This window comes from Lontra canadensis, unplaced genomic scaffold, assembly GCF_010015895.1.
Source record: "Lontra canadensis isolate GAN:19392208 unplaced genomic scaffold, GSC_riverotter_1.0 scaffold20, whole genome shotgun sequence".
Taxonomy (NCBI): Eukaryota; Metazoa; Chordata; class Mammalia; order Carnivora; family Mustelidae; genus Lontra; species Lontra canadensis.
The window spans coordinates 15,498,059-15,519,862 of NW_022631014.1; the positions used below are offsets into that span (position 1 = coordinate 15,498,059).

Sequence of the window (21,804 nt, forward strand, 5' to 3'; positions counted from 1 at the left end):
CAAAACTCCATGTTCTTTATAGGAAAGTAAGATTATCCACAGTGTTCAGAGGAGAATCTCTTTGTTACCCTCAGAGATTTTTTAGATTTAATGCCAAGAGCATGATCCATAAACAAAAGAAATCAGTAAATTGGACTTCATAAAAATGAGACTTTGGCTCTGGCAAAGCCCCTGTTAAGATCATGAAAAGGCAAACTACACATGGGAGAAAATATCTGCAAACTACATATCTGACAAAGGACTTATATTCATAATAGTAAAGAACTCTCAAAACTCAACAGTGAACAAATGAACCCTCCCCCTCCAAAAAAAATGAACATAGGCAAAAGACATGAGGGACATTATACCAAAGAGGATATATGGTAAATACATGAAAATATATTTAGCAACATTTTTCATTAGAGAAAAGCAAACTAAGATTGCATCTACATGTGTATTAAAACAATTAACATAATCGTGACAATACCAAGTGTGGGCAAAGATGCTGAGAATTGGATCTTTTTATATTGTTGGTGGAAATGTAAAATGGTACATCAACTCTAGAAGACATTTTGGCAGTTTTGTAAAAAATGAAATCTACATTTACCATATGAATTAGCTGTTTTTCTCCTGGGCTCTCTTTCAAAGAAATGAAATCCTACATTCATATAAAAGTATATATTTGACTATTCATTCCAGTTTCATCATAGCCCAAACCTGAAAATACTAAAATATCCTTTAATTTTTGAGTCCTTATACACAGACCTTGGTATGTCTTTACCATGGAATAGTACTTCACAGTGAAGAGGAATTATTTATAATTGGGTGGATATCAAGGGTCTTATGCTTTGTGAAAGGTCAGGTTATATATTATTCTTGAAATGACAAAATTATAGAGCTGGAAAACAGACAGTGGTTGCTAGGGGTTAGGGATATTGAGAGAAGAGTGAGAGTTTTACTGTAAAGGCATAGCAAGATTTTGATGATGGATTAATTCTGTATTATGACTGCAATGGTGGTTACATGAATCTATGAATTTGATATAATGAAATAGAACTCTATGTACATATTGTACCAATGCCAAATTTCTGGTTTTTGTTGATGTACTATAACTGTGTAGGATATCAGACACACTGTGGGAAACTGGAGGAAGAGAATATGGGATCTCTCTGTACTACTTTCTGTGGCTCCCTGTGAGTTTATTATTAACAAAAAGTATTTTATATTTCCAACATATTTACCCCTCTAGTTTTTCGTGTTTTTTTGTTTGTTTGTTTGTTTGTTGTTTTTTTAAGAGGTGGTGGTAAGGGCAGAGGGAGAGAATCTTTTTTTTTTTTCTTGATGTATTTTATTTTTTTCATTTTTAAAAATTAATATATAATGTATTAGCCCCAGAGGTACAGGTCTGTGAATTGCCAGGTTTACACACTTCGCAACACTCACCATAGCGCATACCCTCCACAATGTCCATAACCCAATCACCCTCTCCCTGCCGCTGCCCCCTGCCCCCCCCATCAAGCCTCAGTTTGTTTTGTGAGATTAAGAGTCTCTTATGGTTTATCTCCCTCCCGATCCCATCTCATCTCATTTTTTCCTTCCCTACCCCCCAAACCTCCCACCTTGCTTCTCAGCTTCCTCATATCAGGGAAATCACATGATAATTGTCTTTCTCTGATTGACTTACTTTGCTCAGCATAATACCCTCTAGTTCCATCCACGTCATTGCAAATGGCAAGATTTCATTTCTTTTGATGGCTGCATAGAATTCCAATGTATATATATATACCACATCTTCTTTATCCATTTATCTATTGATGGACATTTAGGTTCTTTCCATAGTTTGGCTGTTGTGGACTTTGCTGCTATAAACATTTGGGTGCACTTGCCCCTTTGGATTACTACATTTGTATCTTTAGGGTAAATACCCAGTAGTGTGATTGCTGGGTCATAGGGTAGCTCTATTTTCAACTTTTTGAGGAACCTCCATGCTGTTTTCCAGTGTGGTTGCACCAGCTTGCATTCCTACCAACAGTGTAGGAGGGTTCCCCTTTCTCCGCATTCGTGCCAGCATCTGTCGTTTCCTGATTTGTTAATTTTAGCTATTCTGACTGGCGTGAGGTGGTTTCTCACTGTGGTTTTGATTTGTATTTCCCTGAGTGATGTGGAGTACTTTTTCATGTGTCTGTTGGCCATTTGGATGTCGTCTTTGGAGAAATGTCTGTTCATGTCTTCTGCCCATTTCTTGATTGGATTATTTGTTCTTTGGGTGTTGAGTTTGGTAAGTTCTTTCTAGATTTTGGATACTAGCCCTTTATCTGATATTTCGTTTGCAAATATCTGGGGAGAGAGAATCTTAAGCAGGCTCAATATTCAACTGTGGAGCCTGACAAAGGCCTTGGTCTCATCACCTGAAATCATGACCTGAACCAAAATCAAGAGTCATACTCTTAACTGAGTGAGTCATCCAGGTGCCCCACTCTAGCGTGTCTTTTATTTTTATTTATATTTTATTTTAGGTTTGTATCTAGACCTATTTCCCCTTAACCTTAAAGATTTACTTTAACATTTTTTGTTAAATTGTCTGTTTGGAGATGAATTTGCCCATTTTCCCTTTATTTATTCATTATTTTTGAATCTTTTCATAGATACAGAATTCTGATAGAGTTCTTTTTTTGTTCTTTCAAGCTTTAGAAATATTGTTCTAGCATCTTATGGCATTGGTGTTTTCTGATAAGAAGTCAGCATTTGTTCCTGTGATTGTTCCCCCAGAATGAACTATATAGCATTTCTCTAAGAGCTTTCAAGATATTCCCTTTGGTTTTGATTTTCAGCGGTTTGAGTATAATGGGCCTAGTGCCTCTTTGTATATCTTGGTTCAGGTTCAACAAGATTCTTGGCAGTGTGAGCTGATTCTATCATGATATTTGAAAAAAATTCAACAATTACCATGTTCTGTCTTTTATGTGTCTTGTATACATATTGTTTGTCTTGTACTGTATATGAAATAGTATAATGTTGATTTAAGGTGAATTGTGATAATTTACAGGTATTCTTATAATCTGCAGAATATCTAGTAAAAATTAAACAGCTATAGCTAAATAGCCAATAGAAGAGGTTAAATAGAATACTAAATGCTCAATTCAAAAGAAGTCAGGAAAGAAGGAAGAAAGATCCAGTGAGAAAAAGAGAAAGCAAATAGCAAGCTGATAGACTTAAACTTTACCACATTAGTAATTACATTCGATGTTAGTGGCTTAAATAGTCTATTCAGAAGGGAAGAGATTATCATACTGGATCAAGGAGGGATACCTAGCTATGTACAGTTTATACGCGAACTACTTTAAATAAAAGACAAGCTAAAAAATGGGAAAAAATATACCAAGGATATACTAGTAATAAGAAAGTTTGTGTGGATATATTAATAACAAAGTAGACATTAAGGGAGTATTGCCAAAGATGAAGATGAGTATTTTATAATGAGAGTTTCAGTTCAGGGTACCTGGATGGCTCTGACTCTTGGTTTTGGCTCAGGCTGTGATTTCAGGATCATGGAATTGAGCCCTGGGTTGGACTCTGTGCTCAGCATGAAGTCTGAAATTCTTTCCCTCTCCCTCTGCTCTTGCTCCTTCCCTTGCTCTTGTAAATCTTAAAAAAAAAAAAAAAAAAAAAAAAAAAAGTTTCAACTCATTAGGAAGTATTAACAATCCTTAATTTGTATGTATCAACTAATAGCAGTTTAAAATAGATGAAGAAACTTTTAGTAGAACTACACGTAAAAGTAGACAAATTCATTATATATGTTTTAAAAAAGATAAAGTCAGGACATGAAAGACTTGAATGATACAATTGAAACTGAACTAGTTGACATTCACAGAACACTAACTCTAGCAACTGTAAAACACATAAATTTTCAGTGCACACTGATTATCCACTAAGACATTTTCAGCCACAAAACAGATCTTAAGAAAGGATTAAAATAAATGGAATTAATGACATTAATTAAAATTTAGAATAAATTTTGACTACAATAGAATTAAATTAGAAATAGATAACAAGAGGAAATCTGGGAAATCCCCCAAGAGTTTGGAAATTGAAATACTTTTAAATAACTCATGAGCCAATGAAGAATGCTCAAGAGGATTTAAATATTTTAAACTAAATGATGATGAACACCTAATACATCAAGATTTTTGTGATGTGTTGAAGTGGGACTAAGAGGGAAATTCAAGATCCATTAAAAGGTACTAACTATAGGCCTAAATACTTGACAGTTTGAATGAAATGGCAAGTTGCCCAAATGACACAACTTTTTGGAATTGCCCAAAGAAGAACCATTTGGAGAGCCCCATGTCTATTAATCATTATTAACCCCACCCCCCCAAAAAATAGCTCTGGGCTAGATGACTTCTGGTGAATTCAATCCCCCTATGTATGGGAGTATATAATATGTAGTAGTATATACATTTATATATATTTATTTATATTTATTTTCATTCAGCATCAAGTTTACTTAGCTTTATGAGAAAGTGCAAGACAGGCAACATAGCATGAATTATAATAGCATGGTCGAGGTCTCATGATGTAGGTGTAACGAGTGATGATCCAAGTCACTTTGCACTTGGGAAGCATGTGGCTGAAAGAGATGAGGCTGGATGGACATAGAACAATTTGTTTTGGGGAAAGGATAATCTTCAAAGTTAGGGTTGTTTTCTTAGTACTGAACTTTGCTATCTGTCTTCCTATTATCCATCCCTTACCAGCTCTCACTCTTTAGTGATCTGTCTGTACAGCTAAATATCTGTATCTGAGAGTGCTTTATGTATTCTGGATATAAGTTCTTTATCAGATGTGTAGTTTGCAGTATTTTTTTCTAGTCTATGGTTTGTCATTTTATTCTCTTTATAGTGTTATCTAAAAGTTAATTTTGATTAAGTCTAATTGATCAGTTTTTCTTTTTTATGGATCATGCTTTTGATATCCTATCTAAAAAATCTTTGTCTATTCCAAGGTCACAAAACATTTTTCTTATGTTTCTTTGTAAAATTTTGTAGTTTTGGATTTTATATTTGGACCATAATTTATTTTAAATTAATTTCATATAGGATATTAGGTATGGATCCAGGCTTTTTGGGCCAAGTAGTGGAGTAAGGACCGGAAACACAATAATGAACAAAAAAAGATGTCCCTGTCTTCATGGAACTTTATAATGGACAAAGAATATTAAACAGAGAAAGAGGAAGTCATAAGGGAACCTGAAAAGGAACAGTGGTGAAGTAGAAAGAAACTCAGGAGAGTTGCGTTAGTAGAAGGGAAGAGATGACCATGTGCCAAAGAGAAAATGCTCATCTTTTTTATTGCTTCTCAAATTTAGGTTAATTTGAAAATGGACATTTCTATTGGAATTGTCAAGATGAGGGTTATTAGTAACTCATAAGAATAGTTTATATGCAGTGGAAGCCAAATGGGAATGATTGTGTAGAAAACCAGAGGTGAGTAAGTGGTAAATATGTATCTAGATAATGAAGTTTGGGTACGAGTGTGGAGATTCACTCCAGAGAGAGAGGCATTGAAGATAGAGGCTAGTGAGGTCTAGCTGAAGGTATAAAATCCTTCAGATTAGAAGGAAGGAATGACTGAGGAGGATGATTGGCCTTAGGTCAGAGAAGGGATGCTTTATCTCCTAAAATAGGAAGAGAGGATTAGTAAAGGTAGATGGAGCAGGGAGGGGGTAAGATTTGGTGGTGGGGGGATGCAAGATTTTGCATCTGGCTTCTGACAATGCAGTAAGTACATCAGGTCAGCATCAGAAAGAGGGGAATGAGTGCTCATGGGATTTGAAGTAGAAGAGAAGCTCAGAAGCGTCCTCTCCCTGGAAGAAAATAGGGTTCCCTAGAAACCAAGCTTGTAATAAAGAATTTAAGGTGAAAGAAACCAATCTGCCTCATTGTATGACGTTCTCTAGAAGAGAGAACATCAACGGAGTGGTTGAGTCCATTGGAGGGAGAGGGTGGCCACTTCCAAACCTTTCACATGAGGTCCTGTGGTTTTGAGTCTTACACCCCAGGACCCAGTCTGGGTAGGAAAGCAAGTGAACAAGGACATGGTGCACTCATTGACATGGATGGTATTGGTGAGTTTAAAAAGTATTGTGGAAGGGCTTTTGAAAGGATCTTAGAAAGATGAGAGTGGAGATTGAAGAGTGTTTGAGAAGTATTGGAGTTGCTGTCAGGGTCCAGGAGGTGACTGGGGGGTGAGTGGCTGAGTTGGGTGGAGGACCAGGCTAATGAATGGAGCAATGAGCCCAAGGACACTGTGGTCAGGATGCTGGGTGTGTGTTCCAAATGGATGTCCACTTTGCTGAAGGTGCAGGCGGTGCAGGTGGGAAAGAAGGTGAGGAGCAAGGAGCCAATGTCCTCAGTGGGAAAGAGGAGCGAGCAGGGGGTCAGTAGTCAAGGGCACTCAGGAGGCTGGTGTAATAATATGAGACTCTATCGTGGGTCCTTTGGCATGTCAGAAGGAGTGAGAAGGACACCAGCCTCATCTCACCTCCAAAGACACTTTGAGGGGGCACTGGAGTGGCTCAGTCGGTTAGGCATCTGCCTTTGGCTCAGGTCATGATCCCAGGACTCTGGGATCAAGTCCACATCTGGCTCTCCACTCAGCAGGGAGTCTGCTTCTCCTTCTCCCTCTGTGTGTGCATGTGCGCGCTCTCAAAGAAGTAAAATCTTCAAACAAACAAAAGCCCCCCTAAACCCACACATTTTGAGTTAGGTTCAGTATCACGTTTGCTGCATGACAGGGCAACAGGAAGCATAGAGAGAAATAAATTTTTGATTAGAATCTCAAGAGACAGCGATTTCGCTGTTCTTGGGATAGGGGTATTTAAATTTGGCCCATCATCAGGATTCTGTTAATACAAGTGTTGTGTGTCTGCTAGTGTATGTGTCACAGTTCAAGACAAAGGAATTGCTCAAATGTGGCCGGTGGGAAGAATTTCTTAAAAACAGAAAACAAAACCAACAAAAAATTAGTTTAGCTAGGTTTCTGGTAATACTTTTCTTTCTAAAACCTGCATTTGAGCAAGTTCTTGTTGATGGCAATTTGTAAAAATGGTGCTAGATGGGTTCCTTAAAAACAAACAAACAAACAAACAACTACAGAACGACCTCTGCCTTGTTGGGTATATACTTCCCCCCTTTCGTGGTTATTAAATAGCCTCACAGAGTGTTTTGTACTCTACTGCTGTGTCAATGTGGTCTCCTCAGGAGTTTTTGTGTTGAGGGGCTGACAGATGCCATCTTTTACATCAGATACTGGGAAACCATTTCTGGTTTGTTTGTAGCCCTGAACTGAGACTGTTATCAATTATAATCTTCCCCATTGTTAGTTTCAGCGACTCTGCCCTTGTACTTCCCTGCTAAACAAACTTGTTTTTGTTACTTTTTGGATAGTACCGGAGACAAATTTGTTGAAAACGATAAAGCGAGAGTTGAATAACAATCATGTCTTTTTGTAGAATAAAAGTGAAACATTCTGGATTTGTTGTATTAAGCCATGATGCTGAAGTTTATATCATTTGGGGGAATTGCCATATTTGAATCACTTTTGCAGATAAACTAAACATCTCACATTAAAGAATTTTTAAAAGGCATGTTTCCTAATTTCTTATAATGGTAGAATTCATTTAATTTCTTACCTGACATCTTGTAGAACGATTTTTAGCTTCTGTCTTTTCTGTTCTAATTTTTATGCTTGCTTTACCTGGGCTATGCACATACTTTGTTATAATATTTTTGGAGTAGCAGTTGTGAGGCTTATGTATTTGAATATGATATAATTTAGTAATCCTTGAGAACCTAGCAGAGCATCACATTTAATTTTCTATTAGATGAAAGAAACCTGGAAAGAGAATTGGGGATGGAGAGAATTGCACAAAACAGAACTAATCAGAGCTGATCCCTGAGGCAGAAAACTGCAATTTAAAATGAGTTTCCTTTGTATTTCTACTATTGAGGAATGTTGACGGGATGACTATTAAGAACACAGTACCAAGTAAATAATAGCAGTTATATATAGCAAGCTCCAATCGCAATATTGAGGTTATGTTCTTTGTGCCATAACTTTTACATTGTTCCCGTCCCTAAAAGACTCAGTATTAATGAAGGACAATGGTAACTTGGTTTCTTAAGAAGACATTTATGTAGCAGGAGTAATTGTGTTCTGTTGATCTCAAATAAAAATGTCATTTAACACTTGATAAAGATATGTATGTGTATCATCTATACCCTACTAGCGCCTACATTAGATACAGAAGAAGGGCTTTACCATGACACTGGGGCAATACCTGGAGTATATGTCCAGCTTTGTTTTATCCGTCTGGAATAACTTCTTCCCTCTTCATCCCATTTAGTCTGTGGTTGCTGGAGGGAGGTGGAGAAGGGTGGAAGTAGAGCGGGTGCCTGTCTTTCCAGTAGAGCTGCCAGAGAGTCCTGGCTACAGCACCTGACATGGGGAAGGAATCACTTGTTAGACTCACATCACTTTGTTATCATCGTAGGTTGATTCTAGACTGAGGCCTCTGCGCACTGCCGGTGTCTCATTTTGTATTGCCCTCCCTTAGCCACTGCCACATAGTTGCCATTGGTGAACATTGTTTGCTTGACCAGTAGTCCAGAGGCCAAACACAGGAGCTAATTCTCTGATACCTCCCTACTTTATGATTTTCTTTCTTTTTGGGGGGGGTATAATTTTGTTCTTTCTAGGTTTTTGACTCCCCTGTTAGCTACTGCCTCTGAGTTGGTATAGATCCATCCTTAGTCCATCTCTCTCTGTTAGTAGGTATACCACCCAAAGTTTTGCCTGCTCAGTGGATTTTATCATTGTCTTTGTGGGCCAAATTGAATGGGGACTGCAGTGAAGTGGCTATCCACTTTCTGTTGATTTTGACGTACCTGAAGATCCATATGAGAACCAGGTTTATGCTTTTTTTCCTCCAGAGAGGGAGGAAATCTAGAACTCCCTAGGAAGTCAGGAGAATGGGTCAAGGATGGGAGAAGCAGCTGAGCAGTGGGAGCAGATAACCATAGGCGTCTGAGTCACCTGCACCTGGAGTCAGTGAATCCGCTTGGCTTGGGCCCATTCTTACCATTTTAATTTAAAAATAAAATGCTATTGTGTGTGACGAATGTTATGGTAATAGGCAGTTCATGATGAGTAGGTCGGGTCTCCTCTTATTCCAGGGTCAGACATTCAACCTCAGCCAGGGTCCAGGAACAAGCCAGGAGCTGCTTTTCAAATGGAGTGTGGTTGTTGACAGAGGGCAGGACAAGACCTTATTCCAAAATCCTAGGGGTCTGTGCTGTGCTATGACTCTGCTGCTAGAGCTTGCCATAGGCTTTGTATAGCATCCGTATCTGCCCCAATCCATTCCAGTGGCATTAGGTCTGCTGAGTCTTGAGACCCAACTGACAGAGGAGCTTGTCCTTTAGCTTGGGCTGGCTGTAGTGCCCTTTCTTGGGCCCCTCTCAAAACTGGCAGCCTTACTGATGATCAGGAAATGTGTTGGAGCCTCTAAAATCCAAACAGACTCACCCATTACCGAACCTCCTTATTTCGGTGGGTAACACAAGACACAGCCACTTCTCTCTTACTTTAGAAGGAATATTATCACATGCTCCAAGACCACTGGATTCCTAGGTACTTCACCAGAGTAATAGACCATGAACTTTTGCAGGACTTCTCTCTCCTACCCTCTGGCATCCAAATTAGGGTTCTACTTACAGGTCCAGTTAGCATGTCACCAGGATAATGAAACAGTATGCTATCCTGCAGATTATCAAGATGAGGGAGTCCCTCCGGACTATATTATGACAGAGCTGGAGACTTGATATAGGGGCAATTTGGTAAGTGGAAACTGCTTCTGATTTTATTTACTGATTAGAATGGAAAAGAAAGCAGAACAAATGCCGGGGGCTATGTTATTTTGCTTCAGTAAATATGCCACATCTGAAACTGCAGCTGCAGTAGGCATCAGCTGATGAAATTTGTAGTAGCTATAACCCACGTAGTTTCTGTACTGGCTTAACAGGCAAGTTAAGTGGGGATGTGATAGAAGTTCCCATCCCTGTGCTTTTCAAGTCTTTGTTGGCACGGGTTCCTAATTGTTGATCTGGTGGATATGGCTTGCTTTTGCTTTACTGTCTTTGGATATGTGGGCAAGGCAGGTGTTATAGTTACAGGAACTTCTGCTTTGTCTCTTTGTACTCTGAATAGTCCTCAGTTCACTGGGTGGGAATCCGTTCTGGGGATCCTACTAGTTACCGCGTGTATCTTTTTATGTTCTAGGATACTAACCAAGGATAGCCCCACTGGACAGATGTGAGATGGATTTAGTAAGATCCCATGTGGCACCTGGCCTTGATAAGCTCTTTCTTAATCTGACTACTAGAGTAAAATGGCTTCTTAGGTCTTCAGAGATCAGCCCAAGTTCAGAGTCAGTATCTAAAAAGTTTAAAGGGTCTGGGTATTTTCCCAGTGCTCAGACCCATGGTAAATATCTGAGGACTCTCTGGGGAAGGAAAGTGGTGAGGGAAGATCTATAGCATTCACTGTGACCATTTTTTAGGGGTCTCTTTGGAAGGGACCTTTAGCTTAATGTAGGAGCTCTGGATCTGTGAACCAGCGTGGGTGTGGGATCTGGGTGAGAGACTGAATCCTTGGTATGAGGACTTTTGTTAGGTTTCGGCCCCGTAGATCTAGAAATTTTCTTACTGTATGTCAATCATCACTTTAGTAGGCTGATTTGATGGCCAGTTTACCATCATCTTGGATTCTTGTGGGTCAGAATACTCTGATCACCAGATTGCCACGTGACTCACTGCGGCATTTGTGCCTATGGTTAAGTGCTCATTGGCCTCTACCACTGCTAGATCCCATTATTCCCACTGTGACCAGAGAACCCAGTTCCACTGCCTGTATTTTCTGTTGGGCCCTCCACCCTCCCCAGCCTGTCAAGGATAGCCAAGAGCTTCTCAAAGGTGCTGGTTCCCCTATCCTTGAAGCATGTTTTTCAGGCCCACCTGGGAAGGGCGGTTTAGTGGCTTGAACAGATTGCATTTTGTAGAAGCATTCCAACATTTCCAGTTCCCTGGACTTTCAGGTTTTATTCTCTGTAATTCTGATGTCCAGGCCACACCCTAGACCAATTAAACCAAAATCTTTGGGATTGGATACAGTATCTATAGTTTTTAAAGCCCTGCAAATGATTCTAATATGCGGGCAACATTGGATCCCACAGTAGTGATTTCATTGGTGTCTCAGAACTTAAGCACCACTGGACAATTTGTTAGGCATACAGGTTCTTAGGCCCCCACCCCAGACATACGGAATGAGAAACTCTGAGGGTGGAGCCCAGTATGGTGTTTTTACAAATTCTTTAGTGATTATGAAGCACAGTAAAATAGAGAATCACTGCTCTACAGTCTGCTGGGGGAAATCCTGGCATTTATACCTCATTAACTGTAGACCAACATTAAGGCTATGTTGCCACTGGTCAGCTGAGCAAACTCCCAGGTGCTTGAATCTCTGGTCTCCCATGTGAGAGGCAATGAGAATGTGACCTGCAGATGTGCTTTTCAGACCTGATTCAATGCTCAGGGAAGATGCCTGTCTGCTTGCCCGCCAATCCCCTCCCACCTTGATTCAGTACCAAGATCTCAAGATTCCTTTCTGTCCTCTTTTGCAGGCTGGTTCATGTTTTATTCCTACATCCTTGGGGTTTTAACTGAATGTAAATGATCTCCTATATTTGATGCCACACTATGGGCAGGGCCTAAGATTTGTCTCTTGTTCCATTTCCAAAGGTTATTTTCAAGGTCACCAAGATTTAGCACATGCCACCAAGGTTAAAGTATCTTCTTAAAAAAAAAAAAAAAAAGATTTATTTATTTATTTATTTGACAGTGAGCGTGTGTGAGAGAGAGAGAGAGTGAGTGAGTATGTGTGACCAAGGGAGAGGGGGAAAGAGAATCTCAAGCAGAGTCCCTGCTGAGTGTGGAGCCCAGCTGGGGGCTCTATCCCATGACCCTGAGATCAAGACTGGAGCTTAAATCAAGAGTCAGAGGCTTAACCAGGGTTAAAGTATCCTGAGTGCTTGCTTATATCTGTTTTCCCCTCTTCTCTATTTTTGGTCTTTCAGGTTTCCTTAATTTCTTGCAATTTAGCGGTACATTTTATAAAGATATTTAAAAATATTTTACCTGACATTTTTTGTTATTTTCAAGGCAAGTAATATTCAGGATATGTTGTCTGCCATCCATCTGCAAGGACAAAATAATTTTAATGGTTACTCAGTTTTCAAACGACAGATTCATTACAGATTTATTGTAGTCTGATATCTAATTTCTTAATCTGCATAGCAAGATTTATTCATATGCTTTTATTTATTCATTTATTTTTAGATTTTATTTATTTGAGGGAGAGAGGTAGAGAGTATGCACCAGCACGGGTGAGGGGCAGAGATAGAGGGAGAAGCAGACTCCCACATGAGCAGGGAGCCTGATTCGGGACTTGATTCCAGGGCCCTGGGGTCATGACCTGAGCTGAAGGCAGACGCTTAATCGACTGAGCCACCAGTTGCCCTATTCATACACTTTTAACACACTGCTTTTCTGGTGGTTGGTGCTTTGCAACCATGGTAACAGATCCATGACATAAATGTTGATGGCAGATCTTAGCTGCCACACAAATGATCTTTTACTCTTAGATATATGTGCAAGAATTTACTGAGTGTTTTATTAGTGATTATTTTAAAGCATGAAAAAGGCTTTCTTTCTTTTTTTTTTTTTAAGATTTTATTTATTTTTTTGACAGAGATCACAAGTAGGCAGAGAGAGAGAGGAGGAAGCTGGCTCCCCGCTGAGCAGAGAGCCCGATGTGGGACTCTATCCCAGAACTCTGAGATCATGACCTGAGCCGAAGGCAGAGGCTTAACCCACTGAGCCACCCAGGCACCCAAGCTTTATTTCTATGTATAACTAGAGTAGTCTCCTTGAATAAGGGTTCAGTCTCATGATAGGCTAGTTTATGTTGTGATAATGAAGACCATCCACATCTCAGGCTCACCTTTGTTCTTGTTGGCCTTGGTTGCTCTGAGGGCAGCTGAACTGAGCCTTCTAGGCTGCTTCCATCTCTTTGGCATCTCCCTCCGGTGGAATGCTTTCAAGTTTCCTGGGGTGGGGAGGAGAGACTGGAAAATTGCACATGGGCATACCTACATTGTTTCCACTTTTGGCCAGTGGCTGGACCTAGTCACCCCACCACATCCAAATCCAGGTGGAGGGGTTGGGAAATCTTGGTGTGGGTCCAGGAAAGGAGGAGAACTGGTCAGCAATGGTACTGTGTATCACTTTTCCAGATTGACTCTGCCTAACTTAAGCATAAGGGATACTTATTAGGAGGCGATGAGCAAGGTCAAGGGCTCCAAGAGAAGGTTTGGAGAAGTCAGGACCTGGCAACTCTGGAAGGCCTCTGGAGGAGGACCCTCTTGGAGTCTTGGTTGGGGCCACTGCCAGAATGAGTGAATGAAGTTCATTTTCTTTACTCTGTGTCTATCCACTCTAGAGTCAGATTTCTGAGCAAGAGCCCTGCTGGCTGAGTTTAGACTGTGGCCTTCCCTTGACTGTACCAGACCGTGGGAGGAAAGACGTTTCCAAAGGGAGCCAGGGTCCCTGTCAGGTTCCATATTTGGACGGCAGAATGCCCTTTTTCTCATCCCACAGACTAAGTGCAGTACAAAAGGTTTTTCCCCAAAAGGAAGTTCAGGGGTATTCAGAAGGGGGATTGGATCACTGGTAACCAAAAAATGACAAATTTCTTTTTCATTTGAAAGTTGTTGACGCCTAATTTAAAAATAAAACCCCCCCAAACAACTGAGGAAGTTGATAAAGTTTGTGTGCCTAGTGCCTCCAAACTTTCTATGTGACTGTAAAAGACTGTAAGAAATGTACTTCCGTGTTTTATTTGCTTTTCTTGACAGCTTATTATCTTTATGAGAAGGAATCCACCAGTTATAGGTTGTTTGTTTATATTTAGGCCTCAACAGGGAAGGGACAAGTTAGCAGTTCTTGCCAAATCTTCCGTCATCTGGTTTTTAGAAGTTAGATGCCAATTTGAATGCAGTTGCCCAGCCCATATGCAGAGAATCAGAGATTAAAGGTTACATCCACAGATGATAGTGTTAAAACTTTGATGTCAGGATGTCACTAGGAGAGCTTTCTGGAGACAACAGTGTTTCCTTGCAATCACAGTTTCAGTTATCAAATACAGAACAGAATTATATTCTCTTCAAACAGGTTTTCCATCTTTTTTTGGCATCATTGGCCTGCTTTTGTGTGTCAAGACTTCATTCTCTCACTTTTTTAACCAGCTCTTGTGAAAATGAGGGTTTGAAGTTTCAAGTCTACAGGTGTGATTTTACTTGGCAAGAAATGCAAGATCCAAGGGGATCTAAGATTTAATATGAATAAAATTTAAGAGAGGACCGTGAAACTTATCATGTTCTTATTTTATGTGTATGAGTTATGTTTGGGACATTGAAAGTGGGTTCTAAGAAAGAAAAAGCCTGGGCAGGGTGTTATCAATTGGAATTCTCTGTTCACTTGAGCTTGTGGAATACCTCTTGAGAGGTTAGGGGAGAATGTTGAACAATATCTAATTTAAAAGATTATGTTATAGTTGTTATGGTGACTGCTGCTCTATCTCCCACAGTGAGTAGGTCAGTAGAGTTTAAAAGGAGGTCCCGTTGGTTTAAAAACACGACCAAATAGGAAATGCCAGATATTTTCTGAATCTGGAGTTTAATTTAGTTTCTTTTTGTAGCTGTTAATTGTATAACTTTGAACACAAATATTTAAGAACTATATTGAGGGTCAAGAGCAAGTAAATTATATCTGTGCAAGTGTCAGATTATTAGTTTTATAACTGCAGAACTTCCAAGTTTTGGTATTCTTAATTCATCTTCCTGTCTTTCTGCCTTTGACTTAAGAGACTCCGTCTAGGATAGGTAAGACTGACGCACATTTGACTATTTTTTTCAATCTGATGACTTCAGATAAAGCTGAAAGAGGCCTTCTTCCACCTTGTCAAAGTTGGTATAAAATAGGTTTGGATTTCAAAGTAGTTTAGGAAATAGTACAATCTTAAATTATTATTTGTAGTAATCAACCAATCATGCCTGTGGTTGCAGAAGGATAGTCTTCATTAATGATGGTGTAGGTGTGCCTCAAAGCATAATGATGCTAGAAACAAGATCCTTCCCATTCCCTAGTTCTTCTTTACTTTGGTTTTTCAAAATATGAACACAAGAGTAGCATAATACTTGAATAACCTATTTTTAATTAAAAAAATTTTTTTTTCTTTAGATAGCATGTGTGTATGTGTGTGTGTGTGTGTGTGTTGGGGAGATGCAGAGGGAGGGAGAGAGAGAGAATCTTAAGCAGGCTCCATGTCCAGTGTGGAGCCTCATGTGAGGCCTAATCCCATGAGATCATGATCTGAGCTGAAATCAAGAGTCAGATGGTTAATCCACTGACCCACTCAGATGCCTCTTAGTTTCAGCGTTAGAAGGTCAGGTGAATTTTTACAGAATATAAGAAAATACGCTAAGATCAATATCCACACATTATTTGATTTTGTGAGTTTGAAGAAGAACTAAACAAGTGTATTTTATTTTTTTATTTTTTACTTTTTAAATTAAATTTTATTTTTGTAGCATTCCAAGATTTATTGTTTATGCCCACACCCTTTTTGTTTGGTTTAGTATTGGCATTTTCCAATGTCATTGTACCTACATCAACAAAAACTTGTTTTTCTCCTTGGTATTTGTCATTTATGTCGTATGTTAGTTTATTAATCTTACACTTTTCCTTTTTAATATTAAAATTTCTTTTAAAATTTAAAAATAGCAAATGGAAAATCTGTACAAATAACACTGCAGACAAACATTACCTGTTGTGTACTGTTAAGGGTTATCAGGGGTACCTTTTGCAGGTGACAGGTCGCTCTACTAGCATAGATTCTATGATGTGTGTCTATTTACAAGACACTAAGCTCCAGAGCAATTTCTGTTACCCTGCAGGCAGTTCAGACAGTTTTATCTCTTTAAGGATCTGCAGCATTGAAATGTTTCTAATTTCAAGTGACACTCACTGATACAAAATGCCAGTGGATTATAAAATGGAAAAATGTTATAAGTTATAAATCCCTGCCACTAGCTTTGTGAAGCAGAAAGTGAGATCTAGGTTTCAAATTTAGTATGAGGTTGGCTTTTTAAAAAAATTAAAACTTTTATTTTGAGATAACTGTGGATCATATGCAGTTGTAAAAAAACAATACAGAGATGCTGTGTATGTAGGCTTCATCCAGTTTTTCACAATGGTAACATCTTGGAGAGCTATGGTACAATATTACAGCCAGAATATTGGCATTGAAACAGTTAAGGAACAGAACAGTTTCATCCTCAGGGATCCCTCAGATTGCTGTTTTAGAATCACAGGCATTGGCTTTGTCACGTGTCTCACCCCTACCCCAACCACTGGCAACCACTAATTTACTCTCCATTTCTGTATTTGTGTAACTTTGCGAATGTTGTATAAATTCAGTCATATGGTCTGTAATGTGTTGAGACTGGCCTTTAATACTTAGAGTAATTCTTTAGAGATTCGTCCGCATTGTCACGTGTGTCAGTAGTTCCTTTTCAATCCTGAAGGGTATTCCATGTTATCAGTTGTACCATTTATTTAACCATTTACTTGCTGAAAGACACCCGGGTCATTTCCGAGTTTTGACAGTTACAGATAAAGCTGCTATAAACATTGTTGTACAGGTTTTTGTGTGGATCAAAGTCTTTATTCTCTGGGATAAGTTCCTAAGATCTGGGGTTAGGTAGAGAGTAAACCTAGCACCAAATCACAGTTTTTCTGGGACATATACTCAGGGGTACAGTTTGCTGGGTAATGACATGGTTAGTGTTTTTTTTTTCTTTCTAGAAATGGCTACACTATTTTCCAGAATGGCTGTACCAGTAATGTATGAGTGGTCTAGTTGCTTTCCATTCTTAGTAGCAATTGGTGTGTCACTATTTTGTATTTTTGCCATTCTGGTAAGTGTGTAGTGATATCTCATTATGGTTTTAATTTATGTTTCCCTAATTGCTAATCACACTGAACATGTTTTCATGTGCTTATTTGCCAACTGCACATCTTCAGTGTCTCCCAGCTTTTGGTGTCAAGTCTACTTTTTTACCTAGATCCTGAAGAATTTATCCCATCCCCGCCCACCACCCAGTTTTATAGTTTCATGTTCTACATGTAAGTCCCTGGTCCATTTTTTTTTTTTTTTAAGATTTTATTTATTTGACAGAGAGCGATCACAAGTAGGCAGAGAGGCAAGCAGAGAGAGAGAGAGAGAGAGAGAGAGAGGAGGAAGCAGGATCCCTGCCTAGCAGAGAGCCCGATGTGGGACTCGATCCCAGGACCCTAAGATCATGAACTGAGCTGAAGGCAGAGGCTTTAACCCACTGAGCCACCCAGGCAGCCCAGTCCCTGGTCCATTTTAAGTTAATATTTTGTATGAAGTTTTAGACTTAGGTCAAGGCTTACTTTTTCCTCTGTCCTTTGGATAGCCAGTTGCTCTAGCATCTTTTGTTGAAAATGCTGACTTTACTCCATTGGATTGCCTTTGTACCTTTGTCAAAAATCACTAGGCCATACTTGTGTGGAGCTATATTTGGATTCTCTGTTCTGTTGATCAATATGTCTATCTCTTTGGCAATGCCACACAGTTTTGATTATTTATCTATATAGTAAGTGTTGAAATCAGGTAGAATAATTTCAAGTCCCCCCCCCTTTTTTTTTCAAAATTGTTTTGGCTATTCTAATTCTTTTGCCTTTCCACATAAATTTTATTTATTTTACTTTTTAAAATTTTCAAAAGATTTTATTTATTTACTTGAGAGAGACACAATGAGAGAGGGAACACAAGCAAGGGGAATGTGCGAGGGAGAAGCAGGCTTCCTGCTGAGGAGGGAGCCCGATGTGGGTCTTGATCCTAGGACCCTGGGATCATGACCTGAGCTGAAGGCAGACACATAATGGCTGAGCCACCCAGGTACCCCAATTTTATTTTATTTTTAAATATTTTACTTATTTATTTGACACAGAGAGAGAGTGTATGTGAGTGAGAGAGAGATGACAAGTCGGGGGTGGGGGGGGAGGAGAAGGCTTGAGAGAGAAGCAGACTCCCAGCTGAGCACGGAGCCTGACACTGGACTCTATCCCAGGACCCTGGGATCATGACCTGAGCCGAAGGCAGACACCCAACTAACTGAACCACCCAGGCACCCTCCACAGAAATTTTAGAATAATCTTGTTGATAGCTACAAAATTTTTTTGCTGGGATTTTTGTAGAAATTGCATTAAACTGGGCTATCAGACTGGGGAAAATGGACATCTTCACTATATTGTTTTCCTCTCTATGCACATAGTTTATCTCTTATTTTGTATTTGTTTATAAGATGGTCAGTCAGGACTGGCCACCAAAGGAGACAGAGGAGAGGCTCAAGAAAGCAAAGTTTATTATACTCACAGGTCCTAGAGACAGACATGGCATGCCACACAGGACCACATGGAAAAATACCACAGATCAGAAGGTAGAAGATGGCAGCAAGGGGAATGCGTAAAGCCATGGCCTTTATTGGGGTTTCCATAGGAAAGACAAGGGAAGGGTGAGCAGTTTAGGATTGGGTTGTTGGAATAACTTAAGCAGGCTTTGGGCCATAGGGTAGTCTCTAGTTGGATGCTAACACCCCCCTGGGATGATGAAGGCAGAAGAATATTGCCTCCTGGGGTGTATGGACCAGGTAGAGGAGTATATGGTGGGATTTGCTAGTTTGCATATCAAAGACATAGTTAATCTGAGCCTTTGCTGTTTTAAGAATTGGCTAGCCTTGGGAGGGTCAGTCTCTCCCCAGTCAGAATGGTCATAATTACAGAAAATATAGCACTTGCATGCACAAATTCATGTCTTTGTTTATTTAGATCTTCTTTGATTTCTTTTAAACAGTGTTGTGTGGTTTTAGCATATAGGTCCTATGCATGTTTTGTTAGATTTATACCTAGGTATTTAATATTTGCAGTGATTGTAAATGGTATTTTTAATTTAATTTTTCCATGTGTTCATTACTTATATGAAGAAATAGTTAGTTTTTGAATGCTGACAGTTTATCCTGTCACCTTGCCAGACTCACTTGTAAGTTATAGGAGTTTGTTTCTGTAGATTCTTTGGTGTTTCCTGTGAAGACAATTATGTCATCTGCAAATAATTTTCTATTTCATATTGGGTGAGTTGTGATAGTTTGTGTTTTCTAAGGGGTTGGTCCATTTAATCTAAGTTGCCAAATTTGTATGTGTAGAGTTTTGTCCTTTTGATGTCTGCTCATTTTCTGCCTCCTTATTTTATCAATTTTTGAGAGAAGGGTGTTGAAGTCTGCAACTATAATTGGTGGTTTATTTCTTTTTATAATTTTGTCACTTTTTGGTTCACATATTTTATAGCTTTTTGTTTGATGCATGCACATTTAAGATTGGTATATTTTGTTGGTGGATTGACCCTTTTGTTATGTAATTTTCTTTGCTCTGAAATCTATGTTATGTGATATTAACATAGCCATTCCTGTTTTGCTTTGATTACTGCTATATATACGTGTGTGTGTATACACACACACACACACATATACATATACGTGAATGTATGTATATATACAGGTATATGCATGTACATGTATACACTTTATTATTTATTTTCAATCTGCCTATATCACTTTCTTTGATGTGAGTTTCTTATAGACCGCAACAGTTGTGTCATATTTTTAAAGGAACTCTTTTAATTGTATTTAGACCATTTACATTTAATATAATTATGATTTGATATTGTCTACCATTTTGTTTCTTCTTGTTCTTAATTTTCTTTTTACTTTCATATGAGTTACTGGACATTTTTCATAATTTTGATTTTTTTATTGTATTTTAGAATCTATCTGTATAGGTTTTTACTGGTTCTAAATATCATATATATATCATATATATGTGTATAATTTTGTATAACCTATTGTTTTACTGGTTCAAATGAAGCATGGAAAACTTACCTTCCTTTTCAACCTTTTAGTTTTCCTCATTTTTATATAATTGTCTTAAATATGTTGTCTAAATTCATTTAGAACCAAAGCAGACATTATTATAATATTTGCATCAACCATCAAACAGTTTAGGAAATCTAAAAGGAGAAGGAAAATCTGTTACATTTACCTCTATTCTTTTCATGTTCTTGTTTCCTTCCTGTTAATTCCAAGGTTCTTTCCTTTGTCATTTCCTTTTTCTTCAGAATACTTCCTTTAGCTTTGGGGTAGGTATTCTGGTGACAGATCTCTGTTTTTATAGATTACAAAAAAAAAAAAGTCTGAATGCTGTTAATTTTGGATGGTTCAGTGGATGATCAGTAAAGGTCATGGAAAAGGAAGACTGTAGGAGAAGTGACCTCCTTTAAGGGCTGATGTGATTTACATGTTTTCCTTTCCTTCTCACTCATATAGAGGGTTCATTATGTGTGAGGTGGTGAGTGGTGGGGTTTATACATTTTGGTATATCCATTCAGGGGAATACCGCTCAGCAGTAAAACAAACTGTTGATATATGATGCGACATGGGTGACTCTCAAATGCATTATGCTAAGTGACCAGAGCCAGACCAAAAAGAATACATAGGATATGGTCCCATTTACATAAACTCTAGAAAATGTGAATTAATGGCAGAAAGTAAATCAGTGGCTGTCTGGAGAAAGAATGAAAGGGAGCAAGATGGAGGGATTACCAAGGGAACTTGAGGTAACACGTGGAGGTGTTATCTTGACTGTGGTGATGATTTCATAGATGTATGTGTATGTCAAATGTACCTAATTGTACACTTTAAATATATGCAGTTTATTCTGTGTCAGTTATAACTTAATAAAGCTGTTTCAAAAATACCACATTAACAAGTGTTCCTCTAGTGAATGGCTGTTGGGCAGCAACCCCATGTGCAGGTCCAACTTGTCTGTACTCATGTTTACAGTCAGGCCCTTGATCACATGTTTGGATGTTGTGGCATTGTCAAATGGCTTTGGAAGTTTTTAAATGCTTACTCTCAGTTTCTTTCTTTCTCTTTCTTTTTTTCTTCCTTTCTTTCAAGATTTTGTTTATATTATGTATTTGACACAGCTCAGGTGGGGGAGTGGCAGGCAGAAAGAGGGGGAGAAGCATGCTCCTTGCTGAGTTAGGAGTCCCATGCAGGACTCGATCCCGGGACTCTGGGATCATGACCTGAGCTGAAGGCAGATGCTTAACTGACTGAGCCACCCAGGCACCCTGTTACTCTCAGCTTCTCTACTTAAATCTTTGTTGACAGTAAGAAACAGTTTTATCTGTGCATGATACTTTGAGTCCCACTATTTTAGAGCAGTGCTACCACGCTCTTTTATATACATTTTTTTTTCTGTCTCTGCATGGGGCCATTCTATATGTATCATTCTAAACCCATTTTATTCTACTTTATAGTCACATTGTGATTTGATTAACTTGTGTTCTGGTGTATGAATTCTGGCAATGAGTGTATATATGTGATTTTCTTAGCATGGCTCCCGGGAAATTAACTGGATCTGAGACAATAGCCTGCTGAATTTCAAAGTGGATTATATTGAAACTTTGGTATGATATTTCCTACTTTCAGATTTTTAGAGG

General features: G+C 38.8%; 1 protein-coding gene across 1 annotated transcript in view; it reads left to right on the top strand.

The window, feature by feature from the left end:
• The window catches only part of ULK4 (unc-51 like kinase 4), a 583,110-nt gene that overhangs the window by 57,299 nt on the left and 504,007 nt on the right, over positions 1-21,804 (top strand). The gene's annotated exons all lie outside the window — the stretch shown is intronic.